The sequence below is a fragment of the Lathyrus oleraceus genome, chromosome 3, assembly GCF_024323335.1.
Source record: "Lathyrus oleraceus cultivar Zhongwan6 chromosome 3, CAAS_Psat_ZW6_1.0, whole genome shotgun sequence".
Lineage (NCBI taxonomy): Eukaryota > Viridiplantae > Streptophyta > Magnoliopsida > Fabales > Fabaceae > Lathyrus > Lathyrus oleraceus.
In genome coordinates, this window is record NC_066581.1 from 416,843,621 (window position 1) to 416,862,660 (window position 19,040).

General features: G+C 35.3%; 1 non-coding gene across 1 annotated transcript; it reads right to left on the reverse strand.

Moving 5' to 3' along the window:
- Positions 1–1,333: 1,333 nt before the first annotated feature.
- Positions 1,334–1,440, reverse strand: LOC127132910 (small nucleolar RNA R71). The gene has a single exon (XR_007806915.1). It is a non-coding gene; the product is annotated as a small nucleolar RNA R71 (small nucleolar RNA).
- Between the last annotated feature and the right edge of the window lie 17,600 nt (positions 1,441–19,040).

Here is a 19,040-nt window from a genome sequence, read left to right on the forward strand (position 1 = left end):
CATAAAGAAGTTAAAATCAATAGAACGACGGTTTGAGTTTTTAACTGGACAGTGTAAATTGAACATTAACTTTAAATCAGGGCGAAAGCAATTTTTAAGGTTAATTAAATTCTAATTATTTTCAAAAATTATTTTTAAAAGTTAAATGTGAGGACGAGAGTTAAGCATTTAAGTTTAATCATATAATCTAAGTCAACAGAGCGAGAGTTTAAGACGAGGGCGTTTAAATGGTTAGTATTTTCTCAAAAGGAGTTTCTATAGATTCTATTATTTTCAAAAGTGATTTTAGACTTAACGAAATAGTGAGAGCGTACGTTAAAATATAAAGTCATAGTCTAATTCAACAGAGCGAGAGTTTGAGGAAAAGACTTTTAATTAATAGTGTCTACTGAAAAGACTTATTTTAAAATTAAGAAAAAGACCAACGAAGATTTGATTCCCCAAATACGACGAACTACATACTGATATCCATATTATTTGATATTTTATCTAGATCCAAATTTAGTTTTACTTTTCTCCCCTAATCATTAAAGTATCATCCGCCTTAGCTTTACGCAGTAACCCTAGAAAAACGGTAGATCGATTCATTAAGTCCCTGTGGGATCGATATCTTTTAAAACTACGCGATTAGACTGTGCGCTTGCAGTTAGTACCCCGATAGACTCATAAAGTCGCGACCAAGTTTTTGGCGCCGTTGTCGGGGACTTTTATTTAGTCGATATCGTAACTTTCTGTTACGCTGTAGAGACTAAGGCAATTTTTATTTTTTTTCCCTTTTTCGTTGATTTGTATGCCACACACTCGCTCACAAGGCGAGTCGTACTACTTAAAAATCAACGGCGTCGAACGATATCTCCGATTATTACGACGAATTCGGGAGTATCGTGCTAGAAACAATCTTCCTCCAATCGAAGTTCCTGATATCAAAAATCTCCTTCCTTTAACGATACCAGCGATGGCCGAACCAGCTCGTGCTCTTCGAGATTACGCTGCTCCATCGCAGGATGAGCTGCATTCGAGTATTGCTCCACCCGCAATCGAAGCGAACAACTTCGAACTTAAACCTTCGCTGTTGCAGGCAGTGCAACAGAATCAATTTTCTGGAAATCCTACCGAGGATCCAAACCTTCATTTATCCGTATTTGTCCAATACGCTGACACTGTTAAAGCTAATGGTGTCACTTCATAGGCAATTCGACTTCGTCTCTTTCCTTTCTCGTTAAGAGATAAAGCTAGAAGATGGCTTCAGTCTCTTCCTTCCAACTCAGTCACCACATGGAATGAGTTGAAGAAAGTCTTTCTTGCCCGATATTTTCCTCCAAGCAAAACAGCTATGTTGAGAGCCCAGATAAATGGATTTAAGCAAAAAGATAATGAATCTCTTTTTGAAGCATGGGAAAGATACAAGGACATGATGAGACTTTGCCCACACCATGGTTTAGAGGACTGGTTAGTAATTCACACCTTCTATAATGGTCTCTTGTACAATACAAGGTTAACAATAGACGCCGCCGCCGGTGGTGCGCTTATGGATAAACCTTACACCGACGCTTATCAACTTATCGAGAGCATGGCCCAAAATCATTATCAGTGGGGAAGCGACCGAACAGTGGTAGAAAAACCTCAAACAAAAGGTGGCCTGTACGAGATAAGTAGCCTTGATCATGTTAATGCAAAAGTGGATGCTCTTGCCCAGAAAATTGAAAGTTTAAATGTATCACCTCCAGCCACCGTGGTTGCCGTAACTCAAAATTGCGAGGTCTGTAGAATTCAAGGTCACACTCCTACAGATTATCAACTCCTAACAGGAATTCAAACAGATCAGGTGAACTATGCTCAAGGAAATCCTTACTCGAATACCTATAACTCAAACTGGAAGAACCATCCTAATTTCTCGTATAAAAGTAACAACGCTTTATACGCACCAAGTCAAGCTCCAGCTGTACCACCTGGATATCAAAAGCCGACCCCATCTACACCTAACAAAAACGTTCCTAGGAAATCCAACTTGGAAATCATGATGGAGAACTTCATAGCTTCTCAACAATTATATTACGAAAGGCCACGCTCATGCAATTATATTACGAAGTGGTACATAGGTAGAAGGACCATCTGACCCAAGGATTGAGAACCAAAACTATAAAAAGTCAACTGAGGAAGAAGGTAAACCTAAGGAAAAGGAAGAGTGTAATAAGGAAACCGTAGAAAAAAAGAACCTTATGTACCTCCACCACCTTACAAACCACCTATCCCTTATCCTCAAAGGCTAATTAAAACCACAAACGCGGGCCAATTGAAAAAAATTGTTGACCTACTAAAACAATTAAACATCACAATTCCTTTTACAGAAGCTATTACACAAATGCCCTCATCTGCTAAGTTCTTAAAAGAAATTTTATCTAATAAAAAGAAACTTGAAGATAACGAAACCATTACACTCACTACTGAGTGTAGTGCAATAATCCAAAATATGCCTCCTAAACTTAAAGATCCTGGTAGTTTTTCTATACCCTGTCATATAGGAAAATTTGTCATAGACAAAGCTTTATGCGATTTAGGAGTCGGTATCAGTGTTATGCCCTTGTCCATATGCAAGAAACTTGAAATGGGAGAATTAAGACCAACTAAAATGTCTGTGCAATTAGCAGATCGTTCCGTTAAATATCCCGTAGGAATTCTTGAAAACGTTCCCGTACGCATAGGTCAATTCTACATTCCCACCGATTTTATAATTATGGACATAAGAGAAGATGAAGTTACCCCCATTATATTGGGAAGACCCTTCTTAGCAACTGTCGGTGCTATCATAGACGTAAAACGAGGACGACTCACTTTCGAAGTAGGAGAAGAGAAAATTGAGTTTATTCTTTCCCAATTTTTGAAAGCACCTGCGATAGAAGACACATGTTACTTCATGGATATCATCGATGAATGCATAAAAGAAACAGAATTCGAAAATGACGATTTGTCCGACTATCGTGTAGAAGACAGACTGAACCAATGTTTAGAAATAACATCAGATCCTACGCAATGCCTTAAGAAACCAACCCTCGACCTGAAAACACTTCCCAAAAATCTGAGATATGAATTCCTAGACTTAGAACTTGAACGACCAGTAATAGTCAATGCAGACCTAGGAAAACTTGAAACCGAAAAATTCCTACATATCTTAAGAAAATATCCAACCGCATTGGGATACAACATCACCGATCTTAAAGGGATAAGTCCTTCTATTTGTATGCACCGCATCATGCTAGAAGAAGACTGTAAGACTTCTAGGGAACATCAGAGGAGACTAAACCCAATCATGAGTGAGGTAGTGAAGAAGGAAGTAACAAAGTTATTAGAGGCAGGTATCATATATCCTATATCCGATAGCAAATGGGTTAGTCTTGTACACGTAGTACCAAAGAAAGGAGGTATAACAGTGATCGAAAATGAAAAAGGAGAAACTATAACCAAACAAATTGAATCGGGATGGAGAATGTGCATTGATTATAGAAAGCTAAACAAAGCAACCCGAAAAGATCATTTTCCTTTACCATTCATAGACCAGATGTTAGAACGACTAGCCAAGCATTCTCATTTCTGCTATCTGGACGGTTACTCAGGTTTCTTTCAAATACCAATTCATCCTGATGACCAAGAAAAGACAAAGTTCACATGTCCTTTTGGTACCTTCGCTTATCGACGAATGCCGTTTGGCTTGTGCAATGCTCCTGCAACTTTCCAAAGGTGCATGATGGCAATATTCGCCGATTTTCTCGAAAACATCATGGAAGTCTTTATGGATGACTTTTCCGTATACGGGCAAAGTTTCGAAGAATGTCTTGAAAACCTAGAAAGAGTTCTAGAACGATGTGTAAAAGTAAACCTAGTACTTAATTGGGAAAATGTCACTTTATGGTACAAGAAGGAATTGTTTTAGGACACATCATATCAAATAGAGGAATTGAAGTAGACAAAGCCAAAATATAAGTAATCGAAAACCTTCAACCTCCGAAAACTGTGAGGGAAATACGAAGCTTCTTAGGACATGCCGGTTTTTACCGACGATTCATTAAAGATTTCTCTAAAATAACTAAACCTTTAACCGAATTATTAATGAAAGACGTTGAATTCATCTTCGACAATAAATGTTTAGAAGCATTTCAAACACTTAAACAAGCATTGATCTCCGCGCCCATAATGCAGACCCCGGATTGGAATAAACCTTTCAAAATAATGTGTGACGCAAGTGACTACGCCGTAGGCGCTGTTTTAGGACAACGAAAGGATAAAAAACTTCACGTCATATATTATGCGAGTAGAACTCTAGATGAAGCGCAAATGAATTACGCCACGACCGAGAAAGAACTTTTAGCATTAGTATTTGCACTAGATAAATTTCGTTCCTACTTGGTCGGAGCTAAAATAATCGTTTACACTGATCACGCTGCCATTAAGTACCTCTTAACAAAAAAGGACGCTAAACCTAGACTCCTAAGGTGGATCTTGTTGCTACAAGAATTTGCTTTGGAAATCAAAGATAAAAAAGGAACTGAAAACGTAGTAGCAAATCACCTCTCTAGACTCGAAAACCTGGAACCGGAAAGAACATCGATCAACGATGATTTCTAGTAAGATAAACTTATAGCTAATTTGGAAGAAAATAGAGCTGACAAACAGGTAGAGACCACCTTGGCTGTATGTGTTACACCATGGTACGCTGATTTTGTCAATTATTTAGCCGCCGGAGTGGTTCCACTTGATTTATCCTACAAACAAAAGAAACGGTTCTTCCATGACATAAAACATTATTACTGGGACGACCCTTTACTTTTCAAAAGAGGCTCCGATGGTATTTTCCGTCGCTGTATACCTGAAGAAGAGGTAGAAAGTATAATCCAACATTGTCATTCCGCTCCTTATGGTGGACATGCAAGTACATCCAAAACCTGCTCTAAAATCCTACAAGCCGGTCTTTATTGGCCAAACATATGGAAGGTTGTACATACCGTTGTCAAGAAATGCGATAGGTGTCAACGCACAGGAAACATATCTAGACGTGACGAAATGCCACAAAAAGGCATTTTGGAAGTAGAAATTTTCTATGTGTGGGGAATAGATTTCATGGGACCTTTTCCACCTTCTTTTGGTAACAAGTACATACTCGTAGCGGTTGACTACGTATCAAAATGGATTGAGGCTATAGCTTCTCCAACAAACGACACACGAGTAGTAATTAAACTCTTTAAGAATATAATCTTTCCAAGATTTGGTGTCACAAGAATAGTCATCAATGACGGTGGATCTCATTTCATATCTAAAATACTCGAAAAATTATTGTTTAAGTATGGTGTAAAACATCGAGTAGCAACACCTTACCATCCTCAAACTAGTGGACAAGTGGAAGTGTCTAATAGAGAAATTAAACAGATATTGGAAAAAACTGTCGCTACATCGAGGAAAGACTGGTCATCAAAATTACCCGAAGCTTTATGGGCATACCGAACCGCTTACAAAACTCTCATAGGAACAACCCCATTTAAGCTTATTTATGGTAAATCGTGTCACCTCCCAGTGGAGTTAGAACATAAGGTCTATTGGGCTATTAAAAATTTAAATTTAAACTATAAGGCCGCCGGTGAAAAGCGAATTCTATATATAAACGAATTAGAGGAACTTAGACAAGATGCATACGAAAATGCTAAAATCTACAAGGAAAGAACGAAAAAATGGCATGATAAACGTATATCAAGGAAAACTTTCAAACAAGGCGATGTAGTCCTATTGTTTAACTCTAGACTTAAGTTATTCCCAAGAAAACTACGCTCTAGGTGGTCTGGCCCTTTCAAAGTCACTAATGTCTTTTCTAGTGGGGTTGTAGAAATTAAAGGAAAATCTATTGAATCATTTATCGTAAACGAGCAGCGTCTAAAACATTATCATTATGCTGAAAACAATGAAGACTCGCAAGTCCTGCACTTAGATGTATTGTCTCCAAAATTAATAGATTAACATTTAATAGTTTTCTATCGAGCTTGCGACATTAAACAAAGCGCTTCGTGGGAGACAACCCACAAATTTTTATTTTTCTTTGATTATTCTTTTGATTTTATTCAGTTTTCATTCTTCATTTTCTTTATTTTATTAAATTTTTCTTCTTTTCTTCTTTCGGCATCTGGCCAAATCCTGACTAAAATTCTTGTTTTTCTTTTCTTTAGTTAACACTGACCTGATGGCACATATTGATCACATGGGTATTAATTTCCGAGGGAGAGCTCAGAGACAAAAATTTGAAGAACTTGCTGAGAGAGAGATGCATCCAAATTTTTATGTTGATGATTGTGCAATGACCGTACTTGGGCTAAGAGATAGTCTCCTATATCTGCTGAATCAAATAGGGTGGGAAACCACTCCTATTCGGAGACAATTTGTTACTTACCGGAGGCTAACTCTAGAATTCCTTAGCTCCCTGATTTATTTACCGAACCATGGAAAAGGAATAAACCGAGGTTTCATTCAATTCAGGATGTTCAATATGGAGTATCAGTATAACATTAGAGAATTTACTAACCTCTTAGGGTTCCCTACTTCTTTTGACACATTCACTATGAACCAAGAGGACCTCTTTGAATATCGAGAGCTTGAGCATTTTTGGGGAAGTTTGACGGGAAATGACGAACCCGAGGAACATGAGTTTCTTTCTGGAAACATACATAACCCAGCTTTTCGTTATTTCCACAAGATCCTAGCACACACTCTTTTTGGGAAAAGTTCAAACATTACCACAGTATCACGTGATGAACTTTTCATAATATTTTGTGCTTCCCAGAATCGTCCAGTGAATGGTGCCACTTATATGTTGGCGAGTTTTGAACTCCTTATTCAAGATGACCGTGCACCGATTCAAATAGGGGGATTGATAACTATGATTGCTAATGTTATTGGATTACGCCAACCCATGCTTGATTTGAACCCTTTTTGCGGTATTCAGCCTATGAATATAAATTTCCTTTTCAACACTATGTTTATAGGAAACCTTGGACCTGAAGAGTTTGAACTATTAATTAACAACCAAGTTTTTTACCTATTCACCATGCCTAGCTCGATGACTAGTGTCCATAACCGAAATAATTGGCTCTACAACCTGGATGGAATGCCTTCTCCTGTTAGATCTGTTGAAACCATCCAAGATTATGAGATTCTTGACAACCAGATTCCTAATGTTGAGTCTGATCCGCAGACACCAACCGGTTACCATGATGTTGCCTCTCCACCTCATCTTATCCCGTCCGCAGAATCGGCAGTACCTGATTTTAGACATCATATGCCCGGAACTGATTATAATACCGTTATTCAAGCTTTGATGTCAGAACAAGATGCCATTAGAGAAGAGTTAACTATGATGGGACATGAATTTATGGAACACATGAGTAGAATGACAAATCAATTTCACGAGTTGCTACACCGTGTCAATTCCTTTGCTCCTCCGACGAGAGATTCTACAAGTGGCTAGAAGAATTGCAGTTAACTAGTTTTAGTCTTAGGAAATTTATAGTTTCGTTTGACAATATTTTTAATCTTAGGATTTTTTTTCGCATGTTTTATTTTATCTTCAGTCAAATATTACATTATGTTTATTTTTATGAAGCTACTGGCATTATTGGTTAAATTAAATTTCATTTTGATTTATGCACTGTCTAAAATTACCAATGCTGATATATATTGTATGATACTACTTACATGCTAAATTTCTGATCACGTACAAGTATACATTACTCCTAATATTATATACTACCACCTGTATTTTTGCTTATTAGAGAAAAAATATATATTCTATGGTGTAGTAAAGTAGCATCCATGACACAATTTATAAAGTCAAAGTAGCATTGATATTTATGGTCATGGCAATTCAAAAAAAATTAATAATAATAATAAAACAAAACTTGTCACGAATTTTAACTAATGCATGCTGCCACCCTGCATCGTGACGAACGTTTTGACCATTACATGATCAGAGGTGTGACGAGCGTAACGCATGCTGTCACGGTCGCAACACCCCCATGACGCCCGTCACGCATGCTGTCACGAACGTGACAACTTGCTTTCTCGTAAATGTTTTTGACCGTTATGCTGTCACGAACGTGACACATTGCTGCCTCGTAACCATGTCATGACTGTTACCCCCATTCAATTCACCTCTTTATCCCCATTAATTTTTTATTTCTCACCAACTTCTCCTCCCAATTTCAAAACTCTTTCTTTAAATACCTTCACCACATTTTTCTTCCTACACCACATCATCCCAAAAACCATTCTATACAAAAAAAAATCATCCCCTCTTCCTTTCTCCTTTTTTTTCTACCTACAAATCAAAATGGCGGAGAACCAAAATCAAGAAATGCAATTTGGAAATATTATTTTCCGAACTGAAGATAGTAACTATCAACGGGAGCAGTTTGTTCGTTTCCAGCAACGCAGTGTCACATCTACCAGATACCCAGATTTCAATTGCTTACAAGAATTGGGATTACATCAAGGAGTGCAATGGCTGCTTAGGTTATCCGATTTAACTTTTCTGTGCACACAAAATCACCTAACATACCCATCACTCACCTTGGAGTTTTTAAGCTCTTATTCATACACCACTCCAACCGGTGAGGACGAGTACTTAACCGGTACCGCAAAATTCCGTATGTTCAACACTGAGTAGGCACTATCTCAGGAACAGTTGAGTGACATGCTACGTTTTCCTGAAGGAGACGACGTCCACCCAAGAATCCCTCCAAACTTAGAGTGGAACACGATCGCATTCGAACTTTTTGGAAAAATATCTGGTGTGGTAACCACCAATTGGGATGCATTACTTGTTTCACACATACACAACCCCACTATCCGGTATTTTATCCGTATTTTGCAAAACACCATCTTTGGAAGAGCCAACAACAGCAAAGTTAACGCGAAAGAATTATTCTTCCTACACTGCATCTTTTCAGCAAATACAAGGGTCAACGCCGCCTCTTTCTTACTTCACCATATCCGTACCCTTTGTGCTCGAGGCAATCAACCTTTTGTGATTGGAGGATTAATAACCACCATCGCACTCGGTTTAAATTTAGGGGACCGACTTCAGGATTTGCAATCTTTGCCACCCCTGTTTATGGATATCAGCTATTGTCGCTCCTGCCGCTTAATCAAAAATAGGGTAGGCGGGAATTATTATCTTATGGTGAATAACCAAGAAATCTCAAGCGTCATTTTGCCCAACATTACACTCACCGATGTTACTAACCCCAACAAATTCATCTACAATTTGAATGCTCCCGAACCTACCATGCCTACACAAGCAAACCCGCCCCCAGACGAGTTTGATGAAATGGAGCAAGGTGATCAAGGTCCTGAACAACATTCTGTCCCACATAATCCTTCCGATAATGTAGCTGGTCCATCCTCCCGACATCGTCGAAGAAGAAGGCCTGCAACAAATGATGACATCATGGATGCTATTGAACATCAAGACCAACGGCTTGATGCCATGCATGCGCAGAATACCGAAGTAATGCAACTGATGCGCCAGATGCAACAACAACAACAACAAGAGAGGAATGCAATAACCGACCAGAGGTTCACTGACTTGCTTAACAGGTTTGATGACTTGGCAGTACGTGAACGATCACCGGGTCCGAGAACAAGAGGACGCAGGCAGAATTGAGTTTGGGTACCATTTTTTCCTTTTTTTCGCTTTTTTTGAAATATTGGGGACAATGTTTCATTTAAGTGTAGGGGGAAAACTTTGTTTCATTCATGTTTATTTCCCTTTCAAGTATGTTTATTTCCCTTTCAAGTATGTTATTTCCCTTTCAATAATAAAAAAAAATTCTTAAGTCAAGTCCCTAGTGTGAAAAAATTTTATTATCTATTCTCCTCAATTTTCTTGAGCCATAACAAAATTCAACACACTCAATAAGTATAAAGGTTGCTTATTTTATAAAACTTGAGTGAAATTAAGACAAAATTATTACCGCCCCAACACTCTAAAAACCTCAGCATGTTAGATCAGTTTAAGTACCTATTATACCAATTCCTTGAAACTTTTAGTTTTATAGTAACCCCGAGTAGTTTATACGAGAAGTCTGCACCATCTTAATAGCAAACTACGTGGAGAGCCGATGAATACAAGTGAATGATTCCCAAAATAACATATTAAAAATCAGGAAATGCACTAATTAAGTTAGGTGATCCTTACCCGATCATTTAATCCAAAGGTTGCGGACCCTACAAAACCATAGTATGAACGATCCATTGTGAGTTGGTTCAGCGGTTTCTGGTGCTGAACTTGGTAGGGCGGACTACGGTCCGATCCCCCGCAATTTGCAATAGACTAAATAAAGAAGTTATCCAACTTATGTACCAGAACTTCTAACTAAAAGGGGATCAGAATCGCTAACCGGTTACTCCACTATGTGCGCGAAAAGATAAAGGGCTTAATGTGATTTCGCTCGAATGAAAACGGGTGAAATAAGAGTAAAAGAACTAGGCTGAGCTATAATAGCATGACTCGAACTGGTTTGCATAAGGTGGGATTATTTTGTGTTGTTACGGTAGTTTTTGATGTTAAAATTAAACTCAGGTTATTTCTAACGAGATTTACTTGCAACCTATTACAAACTGATGTGTGTTTGGAAATTTCATCTGGCTAATATTTAAAAAAAAAAAATCGATTTCTACATTGTTTCTTGCTTGAGGACAAGCAAAAGTCTAAGTGTGGGGGAGTTTGATAACATGAAACTATATCACATTTTTAGACTTGATTTAATTAAATTATATCGTTATTTGATTCAATTTATTTTATATTATTCGATATTACTCGGCATTTTTTTATTATTTATTTCAGGTATCATTATTTAAAGCACATGTGAAAAAGAAAGAAAAGGGGTGCAAAAAGAAGGTTTTCTAGGAAAAGCAGCAAGCTGAAGCACCAAAGCCCAGCCCACGTTTGGAACAAAAAAATTGTTGTCACGACCGCAACAAGCACGTGCCGGTCGCCACGTCCTAAGACCTAGTGTTACGACCGTAACACATAGTGTGACGGACGTCATATATTCCACTCCTATATTTTCGGCTTTACGTGCGTGACTGAGTGGACGGTTTCCCCTAAATTCTCTCATGCACTCGGAGACGCTTTGAACCATACTGAAGACACATTCTAGGAGACGGTTATCTTGGGAGGTTAATATAAATAAACCTCACAAAAGCCAATTAAAGCTCTCTCTTCTCCGTACAATTTCTCCAGCATTCTAACTTTTCAAGTAATTTATTTCTTTCTTTTTTCTAGTTTAATTTCTGAAGCATACAATTTACTTTCTCACGATAGTTTCTACACCGGAAACTATTGTGTAATTTTTACTGGATCTAACCTTACGTTAGATCATAGTATTTTATTTCCTTGTTTTTACTTTCCTATCTGATCGAGAATTGTGAAGAACAAATCCAACCGACTTGTGGTGGAGTGTTCGAGCACCGAAGTGTAGGAGATAAAATCCAGATTTCTAGTATTTTTCCAGGTTCATTAATTAATTGATTTATCGTTTTAATTTACATATGCTTTGTTCCGCTGTTTATATATGTTGTTTGTTTGATATGGCCGTATTTATGCATGATTATTGTTTATGCATGTTCATCATGTCTGGCTAATTAATTTAGATATCGGTATGTAAAGTAAGCGGAATAAAGGAATCCAAATTGAGTTGGTTTAAATTTATTTCAGAATATAGTCACTCTTTTTCTGGTCTCAATTTACAAAGTTAATGCCAAGGTTTTTGTACGAGAGTAAAAGACATAAAGAAGTTAAAATCAATAGAACGACGGTTTGAGTTTTTAACTGGACAGTGTAAATTGAACATTAACTTTAAATCAGGGCGAAAGCAATTTTTAAGGTTAATTAAATTCTAATTATTTTCAAAAATTATTTTTAAAAGTTAAATGTGAGGACGAGAGTTAAGCATTTAAGTTTAATCATATAATCTAAGTCAACAGAGCGAGAGTTTGAGACGAGGGCGTTTAAATGGTTAGTATTTTCTCAAAAGGAGTTTCTATAGATTCTATTATTTTCAAAAGTGATTTTAGACTTAACGAAATAGTGAGAGCGTACGTTAAAATATAAAGTCATAGTCTAATTCAACAAAGCGAGAGTTTGAGGAAAAGACTTTTAATTAATAGTGTCTACTGAAAAGACTTATTTTAAAATTAAGAAAAAGACCAACGAAGATTTGATTCCCCAAATACGACGAACTACATACTGATATCCATATTATTTGATATTTTATCTAGATCCAAATTTAGTTTTACTTTTCTCCCCTAATCATTAAAGTATCATCCGCCTTAGCTTTACGCAGTAACCCTAGAAAAATGGTAGATCGATTCATTAAGTCCCTGTGGGATCGATATCTTTTAAAACTACGCGATTAGACTGTGCGCTTGCAGTTAGTACCCCGATAGACTCATAAAGTCGTGACCATTTAAAATATAATTATGCAGGATTTTTCCAGGATGTCAGACCCGATGTCATGACATCTGTATACAGAACATTCAGTCTGAATGTTATGTGTTATGTGATTGCGTTTTTAATGGCAATCTATGTATGATTGAAGATATGATTAAACACGCTATCAATCAGTAATTACAACGTGATTAACTTATTTTCCAAAGAGATCTAATCAACTGTCATGAGAAGATATGAATGGAAAATAGTTTTAGGGTTTTATGATGTCCAAGCCCAGCCAAATGCTTCTATAAAAAGGACATGGAAAACCTGATTTGATACACAAGAAATAACGAACGAAATATTGAGAGAGAATAAGGGTTTAAGTCTTGTGTGGTCGTGTGAATTGTAAGCCATTCAATTCATCCATAGATGATTGATTTGGTCTAATTTTTGAGTTGTAATTTGTCACTCAAAGCTTTTAAGCATGGGTGTGTGTCTACTTGATTGAAGCTGCTAAGTAAGATCAAGTGTGTGTCTTTGAAGAGTGTCTTCTTTTCATTATAATTCTTGTTTAATATCACTAGTGTGATTGAGGGGGAGTGAGTGGGATCTCATATCTAAGAGTTCTTAGGTAGAAGTCACACGGGTAGAGATTAGGTGAAAAAGACTGTAACTTGTGTTGTTTACTGAGAGTCTTTGAACTGATTCTATTTTAGTGGATTTCCTTCCTGGCTTGGTAGCCCCCAGACGTAGGTGAGTTTGCACCGAACTGGGTTAACAATTGCTTGTGTCTCTTGCATTACTGTTCTTTATCTTTATTGTGTTTGTATTGTTCAGATATTATTATCGTGACATTACCTTCGACATCTCATATCTGATACCAGAATTTCAACTTTAATAATTGATGATATTGACACAACTGAAGAAAGAGGCATTATTATGCAAAGACAAAGGGGGTCACTAAAATGTATTGATGAATTTCATGCAAGTCATTTGGCTTACCAGTATCCTTTGATATTTCCATATGAAGAAGATGGTTATAGACCAGATGTGGCTAACAGAGATCTGGATATCTTCGACGATAACCCAAGAAACTGACTTACTATTCGAGAATGGTTGGCATTTCGCATCCAAACAAGATTTGAATAAGGTAAAACTCTTTTGTCGTCTCGAAGATTGTTTCAACAATTTTTGGTTGATGTTTACACCATGTTAGAGGGAGAAAGATTGAAATGTCTACGTAACAATCAATCCAAGTTTTGAGTTTTTAAGTATCGTAGCCTTAATGTAGAAGGAGACCAAGGCCAAACACGTGAGTCGAGCATTAGAAAATGAGTCATCTTACCTTCATCTTATGTTGGTAGTAAGAGATTTATAGATCAACTATACTATGATGGCATGTCTATTTGTAGTAAATTTGGCTTGCCTGATCTTTTCATTACTTTCACATGCAACCCAAATTGGTCGAAAACTCAACTAGCTTTGAATCCTCTCAACTTGAAGCCACAAGATAGACCTAATATCATTGCTAGAGTTTTTAAAATGAAGTTTGATAGCCTATTATCATACGTGACTAAGAAAGATGTCTTAGGAAAAGTTCTAGCATGTAAGTTCATAATATTCATTCATACTACATAATTTACATATACTACTATTTGTTTTTTGCTTCTTTACATTGATTTTTTTATAATCTTTGTTATTCATAACAGACATATTGATTTTTTTATAATATTTGTTATTCATAACAGACATGTACACCATAGAATTCCAAAAGAGAGGTTTGTATCATGTCCCCTCCTAATCTTCTTACATCCATCAAATAAATATCTAGCACCTGGTGATATTGACAAAATTATATCTGTTGAGGTACCATACCCTTTAAAACAACCAAAGTTGTATAGTCTTGTAAAGAACCACATGGTACATGGCCCTTATGGAATGGCAAATCCTAAATGTCTGTGTATGAAGAATGGAAAGTGTTCAAAGTTCTATCCATAGAAGTTCCAAAATGTCACTATACTTGATCAAGATGAATATCCGATTTATAGAAGAAAGGATAACGACTTTACAATTGAGAAGAATGGAATCATGCTAAATAGCGCCATGTTGTACCCTACAATGCACATATTTTCTTATGAAATATGAAGCACACGTCAACATGGAATAGTGAAATCAAAGTACTTCTATTAAATACCTCATCAAGTACATCAACAAGGAGGGTTCTGATAATATAAGTTGTTATTGTTCCGACTACAGCTGCTGGTGAAGGAAATAATGATGAAATCAAAAAATACCTTAATTGTAGATATATATCACCAAGTAAGCGTGTTGGAAAATATTTTCATATTCTATCCATGGAAGAAAACTGACTGTTGAAAGATTGTTTTTTCACATGGAAGGAGATAATTCGGTGTATTACAAAGATTTTGAACAAATTGACAATATCCTTCTTAAGGCGAGTGTAACTGAATACGTGTTTACATCTTGGTTTGTGGCAAACAGAGAATATGAAGAAGCCAAGCTATTGACATATGGAAAATTTGTGTCAAAGTTTGTTTGTGTGAAGAGAATAAGATGTTGGAAATCGAGGAAAAGTGGTTATACAATTGGTCGTTTAATTTGGGTGCCTCCAACAACCGGGGAATTATATTATATGCGAATGTTGTTGACAGTGAAGAAATGGCCTACAAGTTATGATGATCTGAAGATTGTTGAGGGATTTAAACATGCAACTTTCATATAAGCTTGCTTTGCAATGGGATTTCTATAAGAAGACAGAGAATTCATTGAGGCAATAAAAGAGGCGCCTACAATTGGGGTTTTGGTGTATTTCTGCGAAAACTTTATGTTATCATGTTGTTATCAGCTTCAATGAATCGGCCTGATTATGTATGGCGTAACATTTGAACATACTTATCAGATGGAATTCTATTTGAATAGCGACATTTGTCTAATAATCCATGTAATGGTAATATTACACATATTTGTACGTGTCATTAATTTTCGTCATTAAACTATCACTTTTCTTAACATATTTGTACACCATTATTGTAGATTTAATACTCTCCGGAAGAAATCCAACAACTGATTTTTATGGAAATTGAGAAACAACTTAAAAAAATAAAAGAAGTTTGAAAGACTTTTAAGTCTATGTAATATCCTGATATTTATGTGCTGGATTTTCTTTAAAATAGGATGAACGGAGATATGATGTTCTAACTCAAAAGCTTTTATACTAAAATTTATTTCAATCTCTAACCGGTACTACATTGTAATTTTATTAGCAAATTTACTGATACAACGAATTTCACAAAAGATTTCTAACACTTCATTATGTTATCGTAAATCATATTGTGGTGATCAATTTATTAGTAACATTAGTGCCGCCGAAATTCATGCCGGTTTATTATTAAGTTTACCGCCCCTGATTTTCATATCGTATTTATGTTGTGCAACTGAACTTAAAGCCCTGCAAGTTTACAAAAATGATTTTTTTACGTTATATCTGCCGCATGTGACGTATATATTTTCAAACATATATCGGTACTGAAACGTATCTGGGACTTGCAATTTTTTTGGCTAGATAATGTTATTTAATTCCTGGAACTTTATAATGTATCTAGCGGTTTTTATTTACCGGCTTACCATACGGTAGTTGGAATGCTCCAACTTAATATTTTCTGTATTTCTGCAACTGAGTTTTTCCTTGATTGTTGTACCTGAATGGTTTGAAACGCTTATGATATATACTGGCACGATATATATCCACTGCACTGAATTTAATGTCACGGTATATCTATCTTTTCAGACATACTGGCAGCAGCATTTTTATAAATATATATTTATTTGTTTCCATATTTGACTACAATAGGAGGATACTGTACATATTTATTCATTTACATATTTATAACTGCATATTTATTTCCATATAACTAGTAGCATGAAATATATTCATTTTTATATGGGATTAATTACTGCGTAAAAAAATTTAGACGGTCGGTTCATCGTCATCGTTCCGCCCGTTTGTATTATTTTATAGATTTTTAAAATAAAAGTTAAACTTCTTTTAATATCAAATATCCATGATTAATTGACGGTGTAAACTTTTTCCATATTGATTCAGTCCACTAGCAACATAAAATTTATAACTACATATTTATTTTTCACCGTACTGTTGTGCTTTTATTGCATAACTTCAAAACGAACGGTACCACTTAATGTTTCATGCATAGCTTGATAACAGTACCACTAAACATTTTGCTATAAAAGTACCCTAAATGTTACTTAAATAGCTTGCTAACAGTGCCAATTGTTGTTACTGATACGGCATCCACCAATTTCTTCACAAATCTTTAAAAGATTTTATGGCTATTGAATGTTTTATGTCAAAAAACGATTGGAAGAAAAATTGTTGTCTTTGGTGGTGATTTCAGACAAATTTTACATGTGGTTTCTAGACGTATTAGGTCGGACATTGTCCATTCTACAATAAATTTATTATATATTTGGGATCATTATAAAGTTCTAAAACAAACCAAAAATATGCGTTTGGAAACTGGGTCTAATTCAACCGATGATGAAGAGATTCATAAGTTTTCTAAATGGATTTTGAAAGTTGGTGATGAAAAAATATCTGAACTAAATGATGAATGTGTTGAAATTACAATTCCACAAGAGTTACTTCTAACAAATTATGTGGACTCAATAGACAAGATTGTTACAAGTACTTATACAAATCTCCTACAAAATTTCATTGATACTATCTTCCTACAAGTAGAGCTATTTTAACTTCAACTATTGAAATAATTGATGAAATCAATGATTACATCACTAACTTCTTCCGTGTAACCATTATATGCCTATGTTTTTGTCTTTCTATTTCCTTAGATGTTATTATATTTATGCTAACTCAATATTATTATCTATACAGGTGAGTCAAAAGAGTATTTGAGTAGTGATTCCATTAACAGATCAGAAGCAAATGACAATGATGGTTTCGAGCATTTAACATCTGATTTTCTGAACTCTTTGAAAATATTTGGGTTGTCAAATCATTCCATGAAATTAAAAATCGGTTCATGTATCATGTTGATAAGGAATTTGGATCAAAGTGAAGGCATTTGTAATGGTACAAGATTGACGGTGACTAGACTAGCTAATTATGTCATAGAAGCAAAATTTAGTTCAGATACCCATATTGAAAATACTATTTACATATCAAGAATGTCTTTATCTTCATCTCAATCTCCTTGGTCATTCAAATTTATTAGAAGACAATTCCCCATTATTGTTTCATTTGCAATGACCATTAACACAAGGTCAATCCTTAGACTATGTTGGTTTATATATGTTAGGTCACTGACAACTCTATGTTGTCATGTCAAGAGTAAATAGCAAGGGTATATATACAATTAAATCTCAAACTTCAAATGTAAGAGAAACACCGGTTCAACTAGTTGAACAAGATAAAGATTCCAAAATTAAGAATAATTAAGAGTGAAACTGAATAAATTAAAAAAGTTTGCAAAAAAAAGACATGCGTATTGATGTGACTATAGAACTAGTAAAAGGTTTTGATCAAGTATTTGAAAAAGTATGGAGAATCTGGATTTGTAAATACTAAGGCTGGTGCTGAAAAGATTGGGAATGAAATTGAATGTGTGTTTATTCAAAAACGTCAAATTCATAGAAAACAACACTATGATGAAAAATCATCTCAACCCACACAACTGAATCTTGAGTCTGTTGATGAGTCTTTTCGAAATCGCTATTTCTTATATAGAAGATTTGAGCAGTATAGCACATATGAAAATATTTTTGAATTCTTGTTTAACATTGAAAGACTTAGATCATTATCTGATAGGGATTTGAAAGCATGTTGTAAACATCTTGAAACTCGTTTAAAACATGACGATTCTCTTGATCTTGATGGTGAAATTTTGTTTGAAGAATTGAAAGTTCTTAGAGAAGTTTTTACAGTTGAATCAAAATCAAATTGTTTGATATTGAGTTCTTTAAAGACTTTTAATTGTTTTTCTAATACATGCATAACTTATAAAATAATATTGATTATTCCTATCAGTGTTGCATCAACTGAAAAAAGTTTTTTTAAGTTAAAATTATTAAAATCTTATTTGAGATCTCCTATGTATTTACATAATAGTCTTACGTTGATTTCAATTGAAAATAACTTTTATAAGAATTTTGATTATGAATGAATTATTAATGATTTTAAAACAAAAAGTACTAAGAGAATGATATTTAAATAAGTAAAAGTTTTGTCAATTTTTTTTACCCGTGAGAGATGGTCTTCTACTAATAGCATCTAAGATATTACTGCTAGTTTTTCATTAAAAGAGGACCAGAGTTAGTAATTTTCATAACAACGGTGATTTTTGTTTGTAAATAAACTTGAGCATGATCGGAAAATTACGTCTAACAAAATATGAGATATGAAAAGAGTATAAGTTGAGATTATTGGAATCCAATTGAGTAAGTAAGAGGTTGTTCTCCATTCTTAGAGAAAATACGAATATAATTTATAGAAATCATCATAAGAAGTGAGAATAAA